The following is a 22533-nucleotide window of genomic DNA, read 5'->3' as shown; positions in this document are numbered from 1 at the left end:
AGGGACCCACTCAAATTAGGTGGCCTTGACGTGGCGAGTGGGCTTGTACCTTTTGATCAAAATTTATACTTAGAACCTGTTAGTTTTTGTATTTATGCTGAGAAGCAATTAGATCAAAATACAATATGTAGATGTGCGACCATGTCTGTTTCTTCTACCTGAATTTAAATTACAAATCTGTTTAACTTTCTGGCACCAGTTGATTAAAAAAAAAAAGTTTTCCACCCGAATACCCCTTTAAGGCTGCATTCACATCTAGTTTTTACATTATGGGTGCCGGATCCGTATACTACGGTTTTAGGTCTGGTCACAAAACTGGATATGGGTCAAAACTGAGCCGACCGGAGTCACCGTTTGACTCCGGTCGGCTCATTAAAGTGAATGGAATTCAGCGCTGGTCCGGTTGGGGTACGGGAGAGCCCGGTTTGCCCCTCCCCAGCCGGATCCGGCACCCATAGTGTAAAACCGAGATGTGAATGCAGCCTAAAGGAGTAGTCCAGTGGTGAAAAACGTATCCCCCGCGATCTCTCTGTATGGGGCCCCAGCTCGCTGGCCAGATAGCGTGTGTTGACCACCGCACGAAGCGGCGGCCAACACGCCCCCTCAATACAACTCTATGGTGCTCCCGCTCTACGATAGAGTTGTATGGAGGGGGCGTGCCAGCCGCCTCTTCGTGCGGTGGTCAACACGCCCCCTTCCCGCGGGCTGTCGGCCGTACGGGAGATCGGGGGGCCCCAACGGTCGGACACCCCGTAATCTGAAATTTATCCCCTATCCTTAGGATAGGGGATACGTTTTTCACCACTGGACTACTCCTTTATACCTCTACTTTGTAGTTGCATTTTCTTATAACCTTACGGGGCGGTGAATCTGTTAAATCCTTTTGAAACAGGTTGAATCCTATTATCTCTATGTATTTTACTACATCCTTGTTATTGACTATGACTCTTAATATAACTTTTTGCGTATGCCCATGGCTATTGTATTGGATTTGATTGCCTCACTATTACTTTTACTATCTTAAGCTTTCTACAGTGAATTGGTCCATATCATTTTAATTTCTTTTTTTACGTAGATTTTTTATTAGCTGAATAATAAAAATAAAGATGATGTGCAGTATTATCTAAAGTCATGTCGTTTTTTGTCGGTTGTGTAACTCATGAGAATTGTAAAAAAAATTTTTACATTATATAATTGCACGAGAACTATTGAAAAACAATATGGCTGCACTGTGTGAGTTGGGATAGGGCTTCGGACTGAGGCGCCATGATGTTTACTCCTAAGTACAATTAAAGGGTACCTCTCATCAAAAAAACTTTTGATATATTATAGATTAATGTATGCAGAATAACTTTACAATTGCATGTTATTAAAAAAATATGCTTCTTTTTATTTCATTTTCCACTTTGAAGAAATGACCACTAGGGGTCTCCCTACCAGTCCTGGCAGCAAGCATTTCAGACTCATGCTAGAGTCCTAAACACTACGAGCTGCCAGTCTGCTTTGTTCACAAAGGAGAACACTCAGAGCTGCCAGCCTGCTTTGTTCACAGCCTGTTTGGCTGAGAACAAAGCAGGCTGGCAGCTCTGAGTGTTTAGGACTCCATCATGAGTCAGAAATGCTTGCTGACAGGACTGATCGGGAAAAATACAATAGAAAGAAGCATATTTTTCCTTAACATGCTATTGGAAAGTTATTCAACATACATTAATGTAAAATATATCAAAAGTTTATTTGATGAGAGGTACCCTTTAATGGGATCATTTTGCCACCAACAAATGGCCGCCACCACAACCCAACATTTTAAATGGGTACTCCGGTAGAAAACATTTTTTTTAATCAACTGGTGCCAGAAGGTTAAACAGATTTGTAAATTACTTCTAATAAAAAATTTTTACCCTTCCAGTACTTTTAAGCAGCTGTATGCTAAAGGGGAAATTATTTTCTTTTTGAATTTAATTTTTGTCTTGTCCACAGGGCTCTCTGCTGACACTTGATGCCCCTGTCAGGAACTGTCCAGTGCAGCATAGGTTTGCTATGGGGATTTTCTCCTGCTCTGGACAGTTCCTGAAATGGGCATCAGGTGTCAGCATAGAGCACTATGGACAAGACAAAAACATAAATTCAAAAAGAAAAGAATTTCCTCTGTAGCATATAGCTGCTTAAAAGTACTGGAAGGGTAAATATTTTTTAATAGAAGTAATTTACAAATCTGTCTAACTTTCTGGCACCAGTTGATAAAAAAAAAAAAAAAAAACGTTTTTAAAATGTTGGTTTGAGGTCACGGCCATTTGTGGGTGGCAAAATTATACCATTAATCGTCCTTAGGAGTAAACATCATGGCACCTCAGTACGAAGCCCTATCCCAACTGAGTACCCCTTTAAATGGATTTCTTGTGTCTGTCGGATCACTGTCGAGGCCACCCCCATTCACTGACCTTAAAAAAAGAAGTCATACTCACCTTACCAATCCCCTGCCATTTCTCATCCAATGCATCCTAGATTCCCCTTATTATTAGTTACTTATTTTTGTGGCTCCCTTGGGTCCAGGGACTTATGATAAGGGTTTAAATACATAGCACAAACGCAAGTACAATGAATGTGATACAAAGTAAATGATATACTGATATAGAGAGGGCCCTGCCCAAGAGGGTTTACAAGGGGGAAGGAAAGGAGTCGTCTGGTTGTCTACGAGAAGTTAGGGAAGTAGCCTTTCCCAGTGCATGGGGCAGAAGGGTTATTGTGTGTTGTAGGCTTTCTTGAAGAGGTTATGTGAAGGTCGGTATCGGGCGATCAGGTCGGATCAGAGATGTAGCGGGAAAGGATGGTCTCTGATATCATTGTGAACATTTTAAACTGAATTTGTTGGGCAATGAATAGGTAGTGAGGGGATAGACAGAGGAGGAGTGCGTGATGAGGTGGCTTAGTTGGGCTGAAGAGTCAAGAATGGATTGAATTTGAACAAGAGTGTTTCATGAATGGCCACAAAGTCTACTTCTTGGTTCCTCTTGACACAGGACCGTTACCAGTCCTGGACACAGCGGTGACCCTCTATAGCCACTACAGTGGTCATATGTCCCATGTTGTAGGGGGGATCAATAAGATAAGTATGGCCGTTTAAAAAATTTTTAAAATAGCTGAAGCACCCCCTGTTGTCTCATCACAGACAACACATTTAATGAGACCAGCAGTCCTGGGTCCTGAGATTACAGAAAGCATATGGGTTTTTAAGGGGAATCCAATGCCAATCGAACATTTGACTGCAGCGAATGGAGGTTCAAGTAATACATGGATGGCCAGAATCTGAGAGAGCCATAAGAACCCCAACATGATTTCAATATACCATAGTAGATCATATGGACAGGGGATACTCATTTATATAGGAATTAAAGGGTAGTCTGGGATTTTTGGATGTAAGCCAGGGGCAGCAAAGTCAGTCTAGTTACTAATATACATCACTTACCTGTATTTGGTGGCTGGTATCGAATTTCTTAATCTTTCCCCAGAAGTTTATTTTCTGCAGCCTATAAAATGAGTGTTGTCTCAGACCTTTGCCAGCTTGCTGTGTGGCCCGAGACAATACATCACAAGTCAGGTGCTGAAAGGGAGTTGGCTCCTCTGTCTGTTGTGTGTGAAGCTAGCCCCCGAATGACGAATGAGTGGCATTTATCATAACACAGATACAGAGCTTGTGTGTCAGGGGAAGTCGGGAAAGTCATGTGATCAAAGGGAGCGTGGCTATGCTGCAATAGGTAGGGAGACCAATATGTGGGAGGCAAATAAGTCACATTCCACCTTAAAACAAAGGATCCTGGGCATTATATTCTGAGGGAGGCCACAGAAACAGGAAGTAACTAATTCCCAAAAACAAGCCAGCAGTGTGATGGGGACACAGGACACGGCCATTTACCACCAACACAAGCACAGATCCTTGGCAAACATATCCATTACTGTATGACACTGTAAGTCACCTTATGTTGGATAACCCCCTTTAAATTTGAACTAATGTACTTCATCACTAAAAACAAAGAATTGATCAGCCAAATTCCAGATGCTAATTTACAGAATAAATTTAAGCATTTTAAGGAATTTGCTATCTTTATCTGAGAGCTTATCGCCGTGAAAAGGCCTCCGATCCTACGGACTGTTGTTATCATGCCTCCATAATATCAGTCGCTGCAAATATGAATACATATTTTTATTAACAACTTGTTATGTAATTCATTCCAGAAAAACCCGATCTATCCGCTCAAAATCATTTAAATCCAATTATCATGGCGAAATTGAAAGAGATGGAAAATATTGAAAATGATGTGATAATGTCATGACTAATGCCGCAAATGACTCCGGCAGCTCGGTGTTCATGCGTTTACCAAGTGCTAATACACAGGGAACAGTTTACATTACTCTGCATTAACCAGCGAACTGCTGCGGATGTGAATTAAACATGATGCAAAATTGCAGATTGAGGCTTTGTTGGAGTTTATCACACATCGCAGCGTGTTACTCCTTAATAATTCACTCCCTGTGGGTGACATCTGAAATAGATGTCGCTTTAGTCACTTGTTTAAAAAAAAAAAATGCAGAATCTCGGTGCACCATCTTTGTTAGTAGCGTGAAAAATTATAAGGTTTATGTAGCGTAATGTAGACCTGTCAGCCACATAGGTTGCCAAAAAAAAATTGGATAAGAAAGGATGATTGTAGTAGAGGAGATTGTATATTTCCTATGCTCCGACCTAATCATATTTTCCTCCTTTGATGTTTTTGCTGTTTCAACAAAACATTGACAGGGCCGCTCTAGCCAAAAAACCCTTTTCCTCCGAGGTCAGTCTATTATTTACAGTTTTACACTAGAGGGAATTTTTTTGGTGACTGAGGAGGCTCCCAAATATTTACAGAGTCAGAGAGCCTGTAGTCAAAAATAGGAAAAGTAATAACTCAAGAACGAGAGGGCGGCTGGTATGTTGCCCAGAAGTACATTTATAGTGTTATATCGAAACATGATGTTGTACAGCCCGAAGAACGACCATCAATAACATAACCTCTTTGAAGGTGACTTTTCCTCTCTCATTCCTTTGTACATAGCCCCTTACATTTTATAATGTTGGGATCCGTATGGTTTCCAACCTATGTGATCCATAGAATAAAGTGCGGGAAAAATAGGGTCTAGGTACAACGAGTTTCGGCATCAGCATACGCCTTCCTCAGGTCCAACATGAAACACCTCTTAGGCGTCCTGGCTGGCTGACAGGTGCGACTGTGGAGTATGAACCAAAGATGCACATGTCAGCCAACCAGGTTGGACCTGAGGAAGGCGCATGCTGGCACCAAAACCTGTTTGATTATTAAAATGATTAAGGCCTATTCATCTGTTGGTAAAAACTTGTGATACCTTATTACAGCAGCGCTCATCTAGACCCTATTTCTTCCTCACTGCATTTGTCTACTTATTCACACCTTAGGGGCAGCTAAATCAGGTATCCAGAGCAGCATACTGGTGTACATATATGACTTCTTTAGCATTGTATCTGTCCTTTAGAAAATTTTCCAACTAAGTAGACACCATAGGTTTGTGGTAGTGGGCGCATACTACTTAAAGGGGTATTCCAGGATTTTTTTTTATTTGACTATGCTACAGGGGCTGTAAAGTTAGTGACGTCCATAATATAGTGTCTGTACCTGTGTGTGACGGTTTTGTGATTTTCACCCCAATATTTATTTTTAACAGCATATAAAATGACTGTTGTCTCAGATTTTTCCCAGGTTGCAGTGCGGCCGAGACCTGACTCACTAGTCAGCTGATGACAGGGAGCCTGTCTGCTTCAATGAGTGGAGCGATAGCTTGGTGGGAGAGAGATCAATCTGTAACTAATGCAACAGCTGTAGGCACCCTGATTGAAAACCACAGGTCTTTTGAATGGATGCAGCTCATTTATGTTTCAATGGGTGGGGTGGCTGATGTGTGGGAGGGAGAAAAATGGAATTATGGGATTTGCAGGCAAAGAAGAAAACTCAAACAGGAAATACCAGTTCACAAAAAACTAGCCACAGTGTTATGGTAATCTCACAACATAGCCATTTAGCCCCAAGACAAGCGCAGATCCTTCCTAAGCATGTCCATTACTGTCTGCGATGTACATACTAAAGTCACCTTATGGTGGATAACCCCTTTAAAGAGGTACTCCGCCCCTAGACATCTTATCCCCTATCTCCCTGCTGCACCCGGCGTTTGTTTAGAGCATCGGGTGCAGCACTGAAGCGCCGGAGGCTTGTGACTTCACGGCCACGCTCGTGACGTCATGCCATGCCCCCTCAATGCAAGTCTATGGGAGGGGGCATGACGGCCGTCTATGGAAGGGGGGCACGAGTGGGGCGTCACAGTGACGTCACAAGCCTCCGCCCCACATCGCTAGTAATCCGCCACTGAGCGAAGTTCACTTGTGCGCCGGATGTCTGGGGTGCCGCAGCCAAGATGGGGGGGTGGGGCGGACCCCCATGATCAGGCATCTTATCCCCTATCCTTTGGAAATAACATGTCTAAGGAATAACATGTCTAGGGGCGGAGTACCCCTTTAGACTACTTTACAAGGGAGCAACACACCTCCCACCCCCCACCCTGTTTTCTCCTTTTGTCTTTTCCTAAAATGAAGTGGCAGTAATACTAGGGAGGAGCTGGCACTTCTACTCAGCTTTTTTAAGACTGCATATATAAAAACTGGAATTGCTGCCACTTCATTTTAGGGATCAAAAGGGGCAAAGTGACTAGACTCCCAGCAAGTGGACATTGAGTGTATCTGACTTTAATGTCTACAGTGATACAACCTGAAATTCCCATCTCAAGAAATGCCATAAATGTCTGATAGATGCAGGTCCCACCTCTGGGCCCCACACCTATCTCTAAAGCATGGGCTTCCTGTTCTCCTTCAGCCTATTCTCCGCAGCCGGAGGTGGTTGGGGCGCCAAAAATAGTCAAGCCAGCTTTTGGGTCCCCCCCCCCCCCCCCCCAGCCTATTTGCAGCAGCGAAGGTGGTTGGGTAAGCTGAAAACAGCCATTCCAGCTGCCTTACAAAATTGCATAACTCTGTATAGACATTGGCCCTCATTTACTTAGAAAATCGGGTTGTAAGTCTATGTTGCTTTCTTACCCGACTGCTTTTTTCCCCTGGTATTTATTATTATGTTGCATCCTATTTGCCGCTCGTGGGTTTTGTTGGTTTTGGTTTCCAACTCCTCTGAGTTGTCGGGAAAAAATCCACAACAATTCAACAAATTCGGGTTGGAAACCTTTATAAATACGTGGGAAAGCTCAGAAATGTCGGGTTACGCCCCTTTTTTGGGTTTGGGAGAATCCACATCGGGTCCGTCAGGAAAAAATGTCGCATCGTGTCGCAGACTGGCGCACAATGTCTGCAACATGTCGCAGACAAAGATGCGCCAAAAAAAACAGACAAAACAAGTCGGGTTTAGAATAGTAAATGAGGGCCAATATTGGGAGAACTAATGGATTTTTGGCCTTGTGTAACCTGCTTGCAGAGGCTGAATTCCAATACCAGGGCTGTTTTATACTGTCTCCATAACACCAATAGACCATGTTGCACCACAAGCTATGCTGTTTCATAGAACTCCCATATTACGGAAACAACATAGCTTGGGGTTCCACTCTGTTTATTCTTCTTCCATTTTCGTCTATGGGAATCAAACAATATAAATAATATTAAAGTTCAAACTTTATTATTTTATAGTACACAGATGTTGTGGCCGCTAAACACATTAATGGCATGCTACTCTGTTTGTGTGGCATGTTTCACTATTGTGTTGTGTGCCGTAAAAAGTACAGACAGGAGCATGGACCATGGACCCTTGTTTGTTGACAAGCTTCCTGCTCCATTCGGTGCTGTATACTGTAGTACTGCAGGGAGTGGTGATGTACACAGTACAGAGTATATACATCACACTCACTCATCTGTATCACACCCAAGAGGCTCACTGTTAAAGGGGTAATCCAATGGAAAACACATTTTTTTTTAAATCAACTGGCGCCAAAAAGTTATACAGATTTGTAAATGACTTCTACATAAAAATCTTTACCCTTCCAGTACTTATCAGCTGTTGTTTACTACAGAGGAAGTTATGTAGTTCTTTCCAGTCTGACCATAGTGCTCTCTGCTGCCACCTCTGAACCGTCCAGAGCTGAAGCAAATCCCCATAGCAAACCTTTTCTGCTCTGGACAGTTCCTGTAATGGACAGAGGTGTCAGCAGAGAGCACTGTGGTCACTTGGAGGAATCTACACAACTTCCTCTGGAGCATACAGCAGCTGATAAGTACTGGAAGGGTTAAGATTTTTAAATAGAAGTAATTTACAAATCTGTTTAACTCTTTGGCACCAGTTGATTTTAAAGAATCTTTCCACCAGAGTACCCCTTTAAGTATTTGTATAAAAATCTTTATAGTTACAAAAAGAGTTTATCCTATATAAATAATGTTTTTGTTTATTTTTGCACTTTAAGATCTTGTTTTAAGAAGAATACAGCAGCTGTGTAAGTTAAAAAAAACTAGTACGCACATTATCGAAGTGGTAGCGGAAGCGTACAGAGGAAGCTCTCAACAGGCCATGGAAAGTGATTTCCTTATGTTCTCTTCTATTAGTACCGCGCTATGGGAACGGCAGCATGCGAGGTGGCAAAATCACTATCTTTATTACCGTAAGTGAATTATAGAGCAGCCTGTTGGGTTTTAGATTCTTTCTTAAGTAATAGTTTTTCTGTAGTTTTGTAATATTCTTTCCTTGACAAAAACACCTTCCACTATATGATGCCAATGTGATCAGACATTGCAATCCCTTAAGAACTTCACTCCCATTATAGTTTAAAGGGGTACTCTGCCCCTAGATATCTTATTCCCTATCCAAAGGATATGGGATAAGATGCCTGATCACGGTAGGTCCAGCTGCTGGGACCCCCCTGATCACCAGGCCGGCACCCCAACATTCTGAACATTCTGGCGGCCATGGTTGTGACATCACACCACCCCCCCCCCCCCTCCATTCATGTCTATGGGAGGGGGCGTGACAGCTCCGGCGGCTGCTGAGTATATTTTCTGTTTTCCAGGCCATGGGTGAGCGCCCATGTTTTTTTTTTTCTAAGTTTTCTGTTATTTTATTAATTTCACCTGGCAAACAATTTGGTTTTTCTGTCTCACAGTATATTTCACAGTAAAAGTAACAAATAAAATACTAATTTAGCCCAACAAAAAACGAGCCCTTATGTTGTTCTGTACATGAAAAAATAAAATGGTTATGGCTTGAAGAAGAAGTGGAAAGAAATAGTTGTTAGGGATTTAAAAGACCCAATTTCGAGTAAGTTTATTTATTTATTAATTTACTTACGGTATTTAAATAATAAATAAATGAATGGAAATAAATATAGATAATTGACTTATTTAAATACTAAATAAATACATTAATAAATTAATTAAATAAATGAATTAAAGTATTCAAATAAATTAAAAATATAATTTTATAAAAATGTTAAATAATATAAATAAATGTATTAAATTAATTAATTAATAAATACATAAATAAATTATTTAAATAAATAAAAAATATTAGGATGTAGCAGAACAGGACATAAACTGTATTCACATATGGAGGAAAAGAAGAACAAATAGAGGCTCTACCTCGTGTGCACAACACCAATATGTGCATATATATATATATATATATATATATGTGGGAAGCCTATCAGGCTGAATTTGTGCGAGGGGGCGGGAATTCCCACACCCCTCACACCTCTAGGCGGAGCCTTGTTAGTGGAGGGAGTATAATATGTCCCTGCATCATGTAGGCGGGGCGTACGTGACGTTTGCGTAAGGCGGTTGTTCAGCGTGCAGACTTCCCACGGTAAACCCGGTTTTCCGGCCTCCAGTCTTTTACTATGTTCCCACCTACGCCCCTACGGTCTGACCGTTCCTCCCCGCCACACTCCGTTGCACGGGGTCTCGGGCAGAGGATCGGAGCACCCGGTCCCTGGTTTCCACTGTCCCGGACTCTCCTCCGCTCTCTCCGTGGCGGCCTTCGAGCCCGCCACCCCCCCCGTTGCTGTGGTCTCTCACCCTAAAAAAAGGGTTGTAAATAACCAGGGCAGCCGGGTTCAACACACCGGCCCCGACACACGGGGGAATGGTGCAGCCCTATCACATGCAAGGGCTCGGCTCCCCGCAGCCACCGGACCACGTGTATGCCAAGGGGGCAGAGTTTCTCGTGCAATTTCCCTCCCCAGTTTTCTCGCCCCAGGTTTCCCTGCCAGACTCAGGGCCACCACGGACCGCGTCAGTGGTGGCGAACGTTCACGTAGCGTCCATGCCGCACAGCCACTCACAACGTTTGGGCCATGCAGTTACTTGTAACATCTATACTGTACAGTCGCTCATAGTATTTCATACCGTGCAGTCATTCAGCAGTCATACCGAGCAGTTGCCCAGCACTCATCCTGTGCAGTCACTCGTAGCATTCATACCGTACAGACGCTCTCAGCATTCATACCGGGCAGTCACTTATAGCATTCACACCGTACAGTCACTCATAGCATTTAACACCGTACAGTCACTCATAGCGTTTCACACGTACAGTCATTCATAGCAGTTTTTACACCGTGCAGTCACTTATAGCATTTCACACCGTACAGCCACTCATAGCATTCACACCGTGCAGTCAATCATAGCTTTCACATCGTGCAGTCACTCATAGCATTCACACGTGCATTCACTTGTAGTTCACTGTGCAGTCACTTCTAGCTCGTACCGTGCAGGTACTCACAGCGTCCATACCGTGCAGTCACTCACAGCGTCCATACCGGGCACTCACTCGTAACATCCACGCCGCACGTTGCTACACGGCCTACGCTCATACCTTCGCTCCACACGTAACACATACACAGTACCTACACTCATTTGTGTACTGCTTTGCAACACATGGCAGTTTCCATACTGCACGTAGGTCACGGTGCGCGTAGTCACTCATAGTGTTTAATACCGTGCAGTCACTCATAGCGTTTCATGCAGTCGTTCATAACATTCATTCCGTACAGTCACTCAAAAAAAATAAAAAATAAATGCGTATATATAGTACATACATGCGTTGTAGCTTATATGCAGTAGGTGCAGTTATAGTGTCGTATACAGTACACAAGGTCATTGTAGCATGCATTAGGTTACAGGGTTGGGAACAGCACATACGCTCGTGGCGTACTTGCAGTGGGTACATGGTAGTATCGGATACAGTACATACGCTCATAGTGTTATATTGCAGTGGGTAGTTAGTATTGTATACAGTCCATGCGCTCATAGTGTCGTTCCAGTGGGTATAGTTAGTTTGTACACCAGCATACATGCTTATAGTGTTATTTGTAGGGGTTACAGTCATAGGCGCGGTATACAGTAAATATGCTCATAGTATCACATGCAGTAGGTACAGTTAGGGTAGTTCGCAGTACATATGCGCAGTGTCATATGCAGTGGGTACAGTCACACTGGTATGGTACACAGTGCATATGCTCATAGTGTTATAGGCGGTAGGCACAGTTAGGTGGCACAGTGCTTATGCTCAGTGGCATATGCAGCAGGTACAGTTAGTGTTTTTGTTACAGCATGTATACTCAGTGTCATATGCAGAACCCACAGTTAGTGTTGCATACAGTACATGCACCCATAGTGTCTCATGCAGCAGGTACAGTTACTGTTGTGTATAGTTCATACGCTCGTTGTCTCACACGCTACGTGTACAGACATGGGGTCATACACTTAGACCTTGAGCACTGTTCGTGTGCTTGTCGTGGTCATATTGCACTTTTGTGTTCCGTCCTTTCCATACATTCTCAGGTTGTGTCACACGCTACGTGTACAGACATAGGGTCATACACTCAGACCTTGAGCACTGTTCGTGTGCTTGTCGTGGTCATATTGCACTTTCGTGTGCCGTCCTTTCCATACATTCTCAGGTCACTGTCCAGAACATATGCTCATAACTATTGTTGTATCTAGCTTCATACTGTCTTACCATACTCACGCTCATAGCTTGTAATGTTCATATGCCCTTGGATTCACACGGAATATACTATACATACGTTCGTAGCTTCATACTTACAGATGCGCATAGCTTGTTCCCTACAATCATTGATAGTTACACTGAACATACCTCGGTGCCAGTATACTTCGCATACGTTAGCTTGCACTGAACAGATGTTTGTAGCATTCCACGGTGCGTACGTTGCAGTTTGGGGTCAGCATTAATCTGTTTAGTCCATTCAGGTCAACATCACGCGAGCGTCCATCACGTCCACAGCGTTATTCAAAGACCTGTCACGTCTACAGGTACGAGGTTTGAGTTAGATTGTCTTGTTACAGGCACGATGATTACGCAAAAACCTGTGACATCTACAGGCACGAGGATACGCAGGACCTCTCTAAACTACAGGTATGATAGGCACGCGGAGACCGTTCATGTCTACGGACACAGTGCTTGTGTTAAATACAGCAGGTACAGTTAGTGTTTTGTTTACAGTACGTACACTCATAGTGTCACATGCAGGAGTCACAGTTAGTGTTGCATACAGTACATGCACTCATAGTGTCTTAGGCAGCAGGTACAGTTACTGTTGTGTACATTTATGCGCTCGTTGTGCTATATGCAATGTGTACTGACAGTGTTAGACACTCAGGCCTTGAGCACTGTTCGTGTGCTTGTCGTGGTCATCTTGCACTCACGTGTGTCGTCCTTTCCATACATACGCGGGTCGCTATTCAGAACATATGCTCATAACTGTTGTCGTATCTAGCTTCATACTGTCTTACCATACACAGAGCTCGCACTGTTCATACGCTCATTGTGTTATATGCAATGTGTAAGGACAGTGTTAAACGCTAAGGCCTTGAGTACTGTTCGTGTGCTTGTCGTGGTCATATTGCACTCACGCGTGCCGTCCTTTCATACATACGTGGGTCGCTATCCAGAAACATATGCTCATAACTGTTGTCGTATCTAGCTTCATACTGTCTTACCATACACAGAGCACGCACTGTTCATACGCTCATGGATGCATAAGGAGTATCCTACACATACGTTCGTAGCTTTCATACTGTACAGATGGTCATAGCTTGTACTCTACAATCACCAATAGTTACACCGCACATACCTCTGTGCCAGTATACTTCGCATACGTTTAAACTTGCACTGAATATACGGTGGTAGCAGTCCATGGTGCATACGTGTGTACTTCGTGGTCAGCATTAATCAGTTTAGTCCAGTGATGTCAACATCACGCATACGTACATCACGTCCACAGGGTTACTCAAGATCTGTCACGCCTACATGTACGAGGTTTGAGTTAGATTGTCTTGTTACGGGCACGATGATTATGCAAGTCCTGCCACATCTATAGGCACGAGGGTACGCAGGACCTGGCTAAACTACAGGTACGATAGGCACGCAGAGACCGATCATGTCTACAGACACAACGCTTCTGTTTATACCTGTCATGCGTTCATGTACGACAGTCTATAGGCGCAATTGTTACACGAGTTCTGTCAAATCTATAGGAATGTGCATGACAAGGAGACCCATCATTCGCTGCAGGTCGTCACTCCTCAGATCTTAGTCATGACGACATGTTGGGCAGGTGTGGGTATGGCTCACTGTTCAGTCGAGTCAACTCTTCAGGTAGGTTGCTAATCGAGGCTTAATTGGTATAGGCGTCATGCCAATGGAAAGTCATTGTCACCAAAGGTCGGTCATTGTGTCAGGTTGCGTATCACTTAACTAACAGTGGAAACTTTGCCACTTATTAGCAGGGACTGAAGTATGTTATGCCTGGTAAGTTTACTGGTTCCATCTTGCTGCATTTGTCACAGTAAGTACGTCAATAGGCTCGAATCAGCCAGTATGTAGTCAGGTCCGGTTCCAGCGTCAGGCCATTCGTAGTAGGCGTCTCTACCGTTACTTCTCAGGGTCAGGTGCTGCCTAATGTGGGCGCGAGCCGGCAGGCTCAACTCTCTCTTGGTTGCTCGAGGTTAGGTAGTACAGTTAGGGGTAGATAGATATGTCTAGTGGTGATGTGGGTTATCTTGTTCAGAGCAATGTTATCAACCCTATGTCTGAGTTTTTTGCTCTCTTCAGGCGTGCCCTCATACGCGGTTATGGGCACAATTCAACCGCTGAGTTAGGCATTCTCATTGGTATAGGTTTATCTAAGGTGCAATCTCAGGTAGGGAACAACTCTAACCTCTTGGTAAGTCAATATGTGTTTATGTATAAATCGGTAGTCAACCCTTGCAACCACGTGCACGAATGAAAGCCCTGAGCACAAATATATATATATATATATATATACCGTAATTCTCTTTCACCATATGTATATATATATATATATATATATATATATACATATGGAGAAAGAAAGGCAGAATTGGATTGAAGTACCTGGAAGGCTTTGATAGCGCTAAGTAGCTTTGCTACAGAAATCTGATAAGAGAACTGAGCGACCACGTTGCCATCATGTGTCCTCACATTTTTCTGAATAGAAAACACTTGAATTATTTATAGGCCAAATTGCTCTTCCGGCGGTATAATCAGCGTGGGAGCGCGGAGGAGCTCATAAACACCTAATCAAAAATTAAAGCCGCTCCGTAGACAAAATCATTCTCTTTTTTTTGGGTTAGAAATGTTCATAATTTTAAAATAAAGATAATTTGTGGAATCTAGATTTAACAAATGTTAGGTTTCGAATGTGCACTGTATTTTCGGTATGAGGCAAGGTTTTCACATTATAGTGATCTAGTGGGTGTATTATCGTAGCTTGTGATCTCTAGGGTGAAGATCTAAGAACCCAATTAAAACCGTGTAAGATTTCCCACCTGTCATGTGACTCTTATATTACTGATGTTTTCTTATAGGCGAAGGAGCCTATGGGTAAGTAGTAGGGTCCAAGTACAACTGCTATCTCTATACCTAAGTACTTAAAGAGATAGGGGATAAGATGTCTGATTGCGGGGGTCCCGCTACACCTGGCGTTTGTTGGGTGTTGGGTGCAGCACCGGAGGCTCGAAATTTCACAGCCGCGCCCTGCTCGTGATGTCATGGCCACACCCCCTCAATGCAAGTCTATGGGAGGGGGCGTGACGGCCATCACGCCCCCTCCCATATACTTGCATTGAGGGGGAATGGTCGTGACGTCACGAGCCTCAGCCCCGCATCGCCATTCATCCGGCACGGAGCGGAGTTTGCTCTGTGCACCGGATGTCTGGGTTGCCGCAGCCGAGATCAAGGGGGACCCCCGCGATCAGACATCTTATCCCGTATCCTTTGGATAGGGGATAAGATGTCTAAGGGCGGAGTACCCCTTGTAAGAATGTTTATATGGAAAAAAAAAACATTCATCAGTCCTCATACAGTGGGTGAAATAAGTATTGAACACATCACCATTTTCTCACCAATGTTTCTTGGAGACAACAGTACCTGCTGTTTCAAGGTCTTTTTGAAGCTCTCCTCAGGTGTCCTTGGCTCTTGGACAACTCTTCTGGTTCTTCTTACTCCTCACCTGGTGGAGGCAAATTTATGGTAAAATGATTGTCTTTCCACAACCGTATTATGACTGTAACCAACACCATTGTTATTGTGAAGGTCTGGAGACAGCTCTTTGCTTTTCCCTATCATGAGATGTATCTTGGCAATAAGACCTTTTTGTAGCCATCAGTAGAGACTGTAGCGGCTGATGTTAATTTGCACTGATAAGGAGCTGGATTGCATTTGAATTGCTGATTAATTTCAGCTGTTGTCTTGGCTTTCCAAGCCTTTTCCCACCTTCCTTTCTTCATGTGTTAAATACTTTTTACCTGTGTCATTTCACATTATTATAAATAAATAAAAATTCTGAGCTTATTTGTTTTGGTTTATTTGTATGTATGGATTACAGTGGTCCCTCAACATACGATGGTAATTCATTTCCAATGAACCATCGTTTGTTGAAACCATCGTATGTTGAGGGATCCGTTCAATGTAAAGTATAGGAAGTTATACTCACCTGTCCCCACCGCTCCGGACCGTCACCGCTGCCCTGGTTGTCGCCCTCCATCGCTGTCGCAGGATCCCCGCGGTGTCCCTGCCACTCCGGACCGTCTCTGCTGCCTGGGATCATCGCTCTTCATCGCTGTCATCACGTCGCTGCGCGCGCCGCTCCTATTGGATGATGGGACAGCGTGCTCGGCGACATGATGATGACAAAGGAGAGAGAAGGTGATGCAGGGGATCCTGTTGAAAACGGTCCAGAGCACCGGAGACAGGTGAGTGACCATCAACGGAGCACACAGGGCACCTTAAACGTCTATCCGGCAGCAACTGAAGCAGTCTATGCTGCCGGATTGCCGTTTATGCCATGGCCCCGACATACAAAAGCATCGTATGTTGATGCTGCCGGATGAAGCGTATAGTGATTGCGTGAAACCGCCGGCAGTCGCCTTTTCTGAGCGCTCCACATCTGAGATGCCCGGTCGTTGGTTGGAGGCACTGGACGAGTGAGGCCGGAGTTGCGGCACCCTTGCGGTGAGGGCAGGTGTGAATTTGTTCTTTATATATGCTATTCTAAGGATGGGGGATCTCTAAACAATTTTAGAAATGAATCTTAGTTGGTCCATCGGAAACTTTCAAGGTCAAGGACTTTCTTAAAGAAATGTTGTGAGTTTCCCGTAACGTGGTCTGCCTTGTTCCCGATCCCTTTATACTGAGACTTTTACCTGTGTATGAAGTAGAAGGGATTATGTTGAGAGTAAAGACTACTTCCTTGCAAGGACTGTGTCTAGGGGTGTTCAAAGGTGTTTAGTCTTCCACAGTTCGTGCTGTTTGGTTGCTATCAAAGCTAAAGTATTAAAACCCTGTGGGCACTGTTTTACTGTACAGAAGCGAAGATAAAGCTCAGCGTGAACCGGGAGTGAGTGACACGCTGTACACTCTTCTATCATTCATCAGCATTGTGTACCTTGAAAGCCATTAGTCCTACCTGCTGCTTTCTCTCATGAAGCATTTTCACATTCACTGCTTTTTCTTACTTAGTAAAGCAGATTTCTTAGGCAAAAATTTGTTTTAATTCTTGTAATAAAAATATGTATAAGGGTTTTACAGGATTAGAAAAGGTTCTGTGTTCCTTATTCTTACTTTCCCAGGGGGGGAAGGTAGAAACCATGCGGCTAAACAACATGCTGCAGATTTTTTTTGTATTATTGCATTAGATATGTGGTTTTCTCTGTTAAGTGTTGGTCCTCAAATTCATTTCGGTTTCTACCACCAATTTGGTTTCGGCCCTACACTTTTAGTCAGGTGCACAACGCCCGGCCCTTGTAGTGTAAGAAGGTGATGATGCATAGTAAACATTCATATGGGACATACAGTAAACAGCACTGTATAGATCATAAGTGTTCAAAATATAAGAGCTGGGACCTCTGTCAAAATGACAGGAGTCCCTGCTCCTTTAGTGCCCTACAGTGGAGAACCATAGAAACTGCATACTGTGCAGAGGGCATACTCTTACCTCCTTGTAAAAACAGCATAGAATCCCTGCTTACTATAGAGGAGCTGTTACATAAGGCCTTACCAGCTCTAGCAGCACCTCTGTCCATTATTCGGCACACCCAGCATCTTCTCATTGCAGGGCCATTCATCAATGAGTGACATTGCCGACTGGCCAATTAGCATGGCACTGACGATCACACCACCCAGAGGTGGGATATTTAAACTCTGCTGCTGCAGCACTACTGCCCCATCTATATTAAGGCCTATTTCGCCATCATCACCATTCCTGTATTCCCTGTGCCTTGACTTAGCTTCTGACCACCTATATCCTGACCTTCTGCCTGTTTTCTGACATTGCCTTTGCCTGTTCATTTTATACTACGACACTGTCTAGGTGTCACCTATTGCTTGTTTTGACTCTACTTTTGTTTTTTTGTTTTTGTACAGTCCTCCCCATGTGTTGTCAACCTGGTCTGTCTCACTATTCTGACACCCCTGCACTTAGTCCAAAGTAGGGACTAAAAAGAGAAAATATCCAGTGTGAGCAAGTTGAGTGTAGGAAAATGCCTTGTTGATGTCAGATGAGAATGGGCAGACTGGTTCAAAATGACAGAAAGGCAACAGTAACTCAAATAACCACTGGTTACAACCATAGTCTGCAGAATACAATCTCTGACCAGACAACACATCTGGCCTTGAAGCAGATGGGCTACAGCAGCAGAAGACATCACCAGGGCCACTCCTGTCAGCTAAAAACAGAAAACGGAGGCTACAATATACACAGGCACCAAAACTGGACTATGGAAGAATGTTGCCTGATATAATTAATCTTGATTCCAGCTGTGACATTTAGATGGCAGGGTCAGAATTTGATGTAGACAATAAGAAAGCATGGATCATGAAAAGTGATTGACTGGTTTCTTATAAGAACGCCTTGATCTGAGAGAGAAAAGTTATGAAATTGAGCTAATTGTGGTTAGTTCTTTGATGCTAGATAAGGATTCCAACTTTTCATGGAACAAATCTTGGAACACAATATTGCAACATGCTAGCAATACTACAGGCTGTAGATGTTTTAGGGGATGTGACCAGAAGATGGCACAATGGGTGGGCCTTGAGGATTGGTTTGGGGACCTCTGCTCTATACCACTCATATAAAGATCTGGACTGTTGATGGTCTTGAGGACTGGGTTGGGGACCTCTGCTCTATACCACTCATATAAAGATCTGGACTGTTGGTGGCCTTGAGGATTGGGTTGAGGACCTCTGCTCTATACCACTCATATAAAGATCTGGGCTGTTAGTGACCTTGAGGACTGGGTTGGGGACCTCTGCTCTATACCACTCATATAAAGATCTGGACTGTTGGTGGACTTGAGGACTGGGTTGGGGACCTCTGCTCTATACCACTCATATAAAGATCTGGATTGTTGGTGGACTTGAGGACTGGGCTGGGGACCTCTGCTCTATACCACTCATATAAAGATCTGGACTGTTGGTGGTCCTAGAGGACTGGGTTGGGGACCTCTGCTCTATACCACTCATATAAAGATCTGGACTGTTGGTGGTCTTGAGGACTGGGCTGGGGACCTCTGCTCTATACCACTCATATAAAGATCTGGACTGTTGGTGGTCCTAGAGGACTGGGTTGGGGACCTCTGCTCTATACCACTCATATAAAGATGTGGACTTTTGGTGGTCCTTGAGGACTAGGTTGTGGACCTCTGCTCTATACCACTCATATAAAGATCTGGACTGTTGGTGGTCTTGAGGACTGGGTTGAGGACCTCTGCTCTATACCACTTATATAAAGATCTGGACTGTTGGTGGCCTTGAGGACTGGGTTGAGGACCTCTGCTCTATACTACTCATATAAAGATCTGGGCTGTTGGTGGCCTTGAGGATTGGGTTGAGGACCTCTGCTCTATACCACTCATATAAAGATCTGGACTGTTAGTGGCCTTGAGGACTGGGTTGGGGACTTCTGCTCTCTACCACTCATATAAAGATCTGGACTGTTGGTGGTCTTGAGGATTGGGTTGAGGACCTCTGCTCTATACCACTCATATAAAGATCTGGACTGTTAGTGGTCCTTGAGGACTGGGTTGGAGGCCACTGCTCTATACCACTCATATAAAGATCTGGACTGTAGGTGGTCTTGAGGATTGGGTTGAGGACCTCTGCTCTATACCACTCATATAAAGATCTGGACTGTTAGAGGTCCTTGAGGACTGTGTTGGAGGCCACTGCTCTATACCACTCATATAAAGATCTGGACTGTAGGTGGACTGGGCTGGGGACCTTTGTTCATGAGTTCAGACATTTGTATTAAACACTTTCCTCTGCTTTCTTGTACGTTTTTGTTAAGCGATAAACTTCCTGGCACTAATACCAAGGCACATAGACTCATACAATATTGCACCATGGCAGCCAGAATTCATATTGCTGCATGTTGGAAATCACCTCCTCTGTAATTCCCCGCTGTCCAATGTAGAATTAATCTTATTATGATATACGAATGAAGTGAAGCCACCTGAAATGACTCCAGAGACCTTTCCGAATCCATTTGACAACCTTGGCTCTCCTTCATAGCACAAACTCTGCGGCCGGGAGCCATCAATATATGACTATAATTATAGAGTGTCCTTTTCTAATAACAGGAATATACCACCCGAATATTCTCTACTCACTTTCTATATCATTCTTCAGTGCACTTCACTGCACACTTTGCACCAAGATTCTTTCAATGGACAAAAAGATAGCCACAGCGTTATGGTAATCTCACAACACAGCCATTTATCCCCAAGACAAGCACGAATCCTTCCTAATCATGTCCATTACTGTCTGGAAGGTAAGTTCTAAAGTCCCCTTATGGTGGAAAACCCCTTTAACAGTACGTGCTGGTCTTTCTGTATAAGGGGCCCAGTTGCAACTGCGACTGTTGCGACCTCTATAGCTACACCATTGCCCCTCATCAATGTAAGGGAGGGTACAGTACCTTGCTTTGTACTGATAAGAGACAAGAACCCCAAAAAACACTGTCTACAGAATCTCCATTTTTGAAAAAAACTCTTGGTTGTATAGAATGAGAACATTTTTCTCCATGAGGAGGACAGCTCATTTACATACTAATATAGGAAAACAAGATTAAAGAGGGTACGTCCTTGATGATTTTATATCCAGGACCCTTGTGGAAGCTCTACCAGCGGCCATCCCTGTTGACGTTCGTTAAGAGCATCGGGTAGAGTGCTGGAGGCTCGTCATGTCACCACCAAACCCCCTCAATGCAAGTCTATGGGAGGGGGCGTGACATCCGTCACGCCCCCTCCCATAGACTTGCATTGAGGAGGCATGGCTGTGGCGTCACGAGCCTTCACCCCGCATCGCCAGTCATCCGGCACATAGCAAAGTTTGCTCCGTGCACCGGATGTCTGGGATGCCGCAGCCGAGATCGCGTGGGTTCCCAGCGGCGGGACCCTCATGATAAGACATCTCATCCCCTATCCTTTGGATAAAGGATAAGATGTCTAGGGGTTGAGTACCCCTTTAATATTTCAATGCACACAAATGGTGTGACTTCCCTGTTTTATCTACCGTCAGGAGATAAGTACATTCCCAAGTTTGAATTTGGCAGCACAGTAAAATGTAATTTCTTATTTTGTATTCTATAAGAGGAATTGTATATTTTTAGTCTTATATTTAGTAATATCGTTCGCTTCTACAGTTGTTTTGTTTCCCCTCTTTGCTGCACAGAAGCCGATGCTAATTGAAAATATATGATGCATAGCATATGGGGAGACATATGTGCGGCGCAGGGAAAGGTGATGCTGCGAGCCAAGGGATATAAAAAGAATGGAGACTGCAGAACATTGTCGGCTTTTATTAAGGTAAAGGGTGCATTAACCATGGTCTACCTTTGGGTATATAGATATGGTAAATTCGGTTACAGCTGGAAAAGAATGTTAAATGCTGCTATACTAAGAAGAGCAATCTACCTACATCTAACACATTGGCTAAGTCCAACATGTAAGACTCCATTTTGTCTCGGACAAGTCATCTCTATATGAAGTTTAAACTGCTCATTCAGAGATCACTTAAAAAAAAAAAACATTAAATTGTGTAACCTGGAATATGCTGACATCAATTCCAGCATATTCCCATTTCTACAATAACAAAAGGCCGATAATGAGAAAGTTCCAAAACAATCTAATGGTTACGGCCAAATCTCACGGTAAATGAGACCAGGTGGCTACAAAAGCCAAAATATATGACACTTGTCGACATACTGGTGGAGGTCACACATCTCATTATATCTGTGTGGTCACTGGTAATTTTCCAGTAAATGGGTACTGCATAGCGCCATCTGCAGGGGAATTTGTACAGTGCTGTCAAGGGGGGAGGGGGTCTTCCTTTGTCCTGGGGAGGCCATTTATTCCCATTGGCCCAGCGGCCAGAACCCCCAACTCCCACAGCCAAAGTGATCCGACATCTTACCCTTGTCCTTTTTATAGGGGATATGATGTCTAGGGGCGGAGTACGACTTTAAAATGAATACAAAGCCATCATACATACTAAGACTTACTTGAAACGCGCCACTCGTGAAGAAAGTTTGCACAAAGGGAAGCAGGAAAGTAGTCTGAGGTTATTGCTCTAAACATCTCAAGGTTGAGCCAAAGAAGAAATTCTGTAGCAAAACTCACCACAAAGTAAATGAAATGTATTGCATTATAATAGCTTAGTAACAATACAATGAGCTGAATGGCTTCAATGTACCATAGATAGTGGAAACTTAGCAAGGTCATTGACTAATTCAACCAACTATCATTGACTGCTTGAATGGAACGTGTGCGTTTCATAAGTGGGTTGTAAAGCTGACGGACAAGATGTTCTCTTCAATTATTTGAATTGAGCTCAAGGGAAACGGGAAACAGCAAATGAACCTATGGTATAAAATGCATAGATACTATATAATAGTATG

General features: G+C 43.6%; 1 long non-coding RNA gene across 1 annotated transcript in view; it reads right to left on the bottom strand.

Annotated features, from left to right (window-relative positions):
* The window catches only part of LOC130297447 (uncharacterized), a 45204-nt gene extending 22963 nt beyond the window's left edge, over positions 1–22241 (bottom strand). The window contains exons 1-2 of the long non-coding RNA XR_008849522.1: positions 22138–22241; positions 15510–15591 (exon numbers count right to left, since the gene is read on the bottom strand). This is a non-coding gene — a long non-coding RNA (uncharacterized LOC130297447). The remainder of the gene's footprint in view (positions 1–15509; positions 15592–22137) is intronic.
* Between the last annotated feature and the right edge of the window lie 292 nt (positions 22242–22533).

The sequence above is a fragment of the Hyla sarda genome, chromosome 13 (genome assembly GCF_029499605.1).
Source record: "Hyla sarda isolate aHylSar1 chromosome 13, aHylSar1.hap1, whole genome shotgun sequence".
Lineage (NCBI taxonomy): Eukaryota > Metazoa > Chordata > Amphibia > Anura > Hylidae > Hyla > Hyla sarda.
Note: the sequence above shows the minus strand (reverse complement) of the source record. Positions and strands in the feature narration are given on the sequence as shown.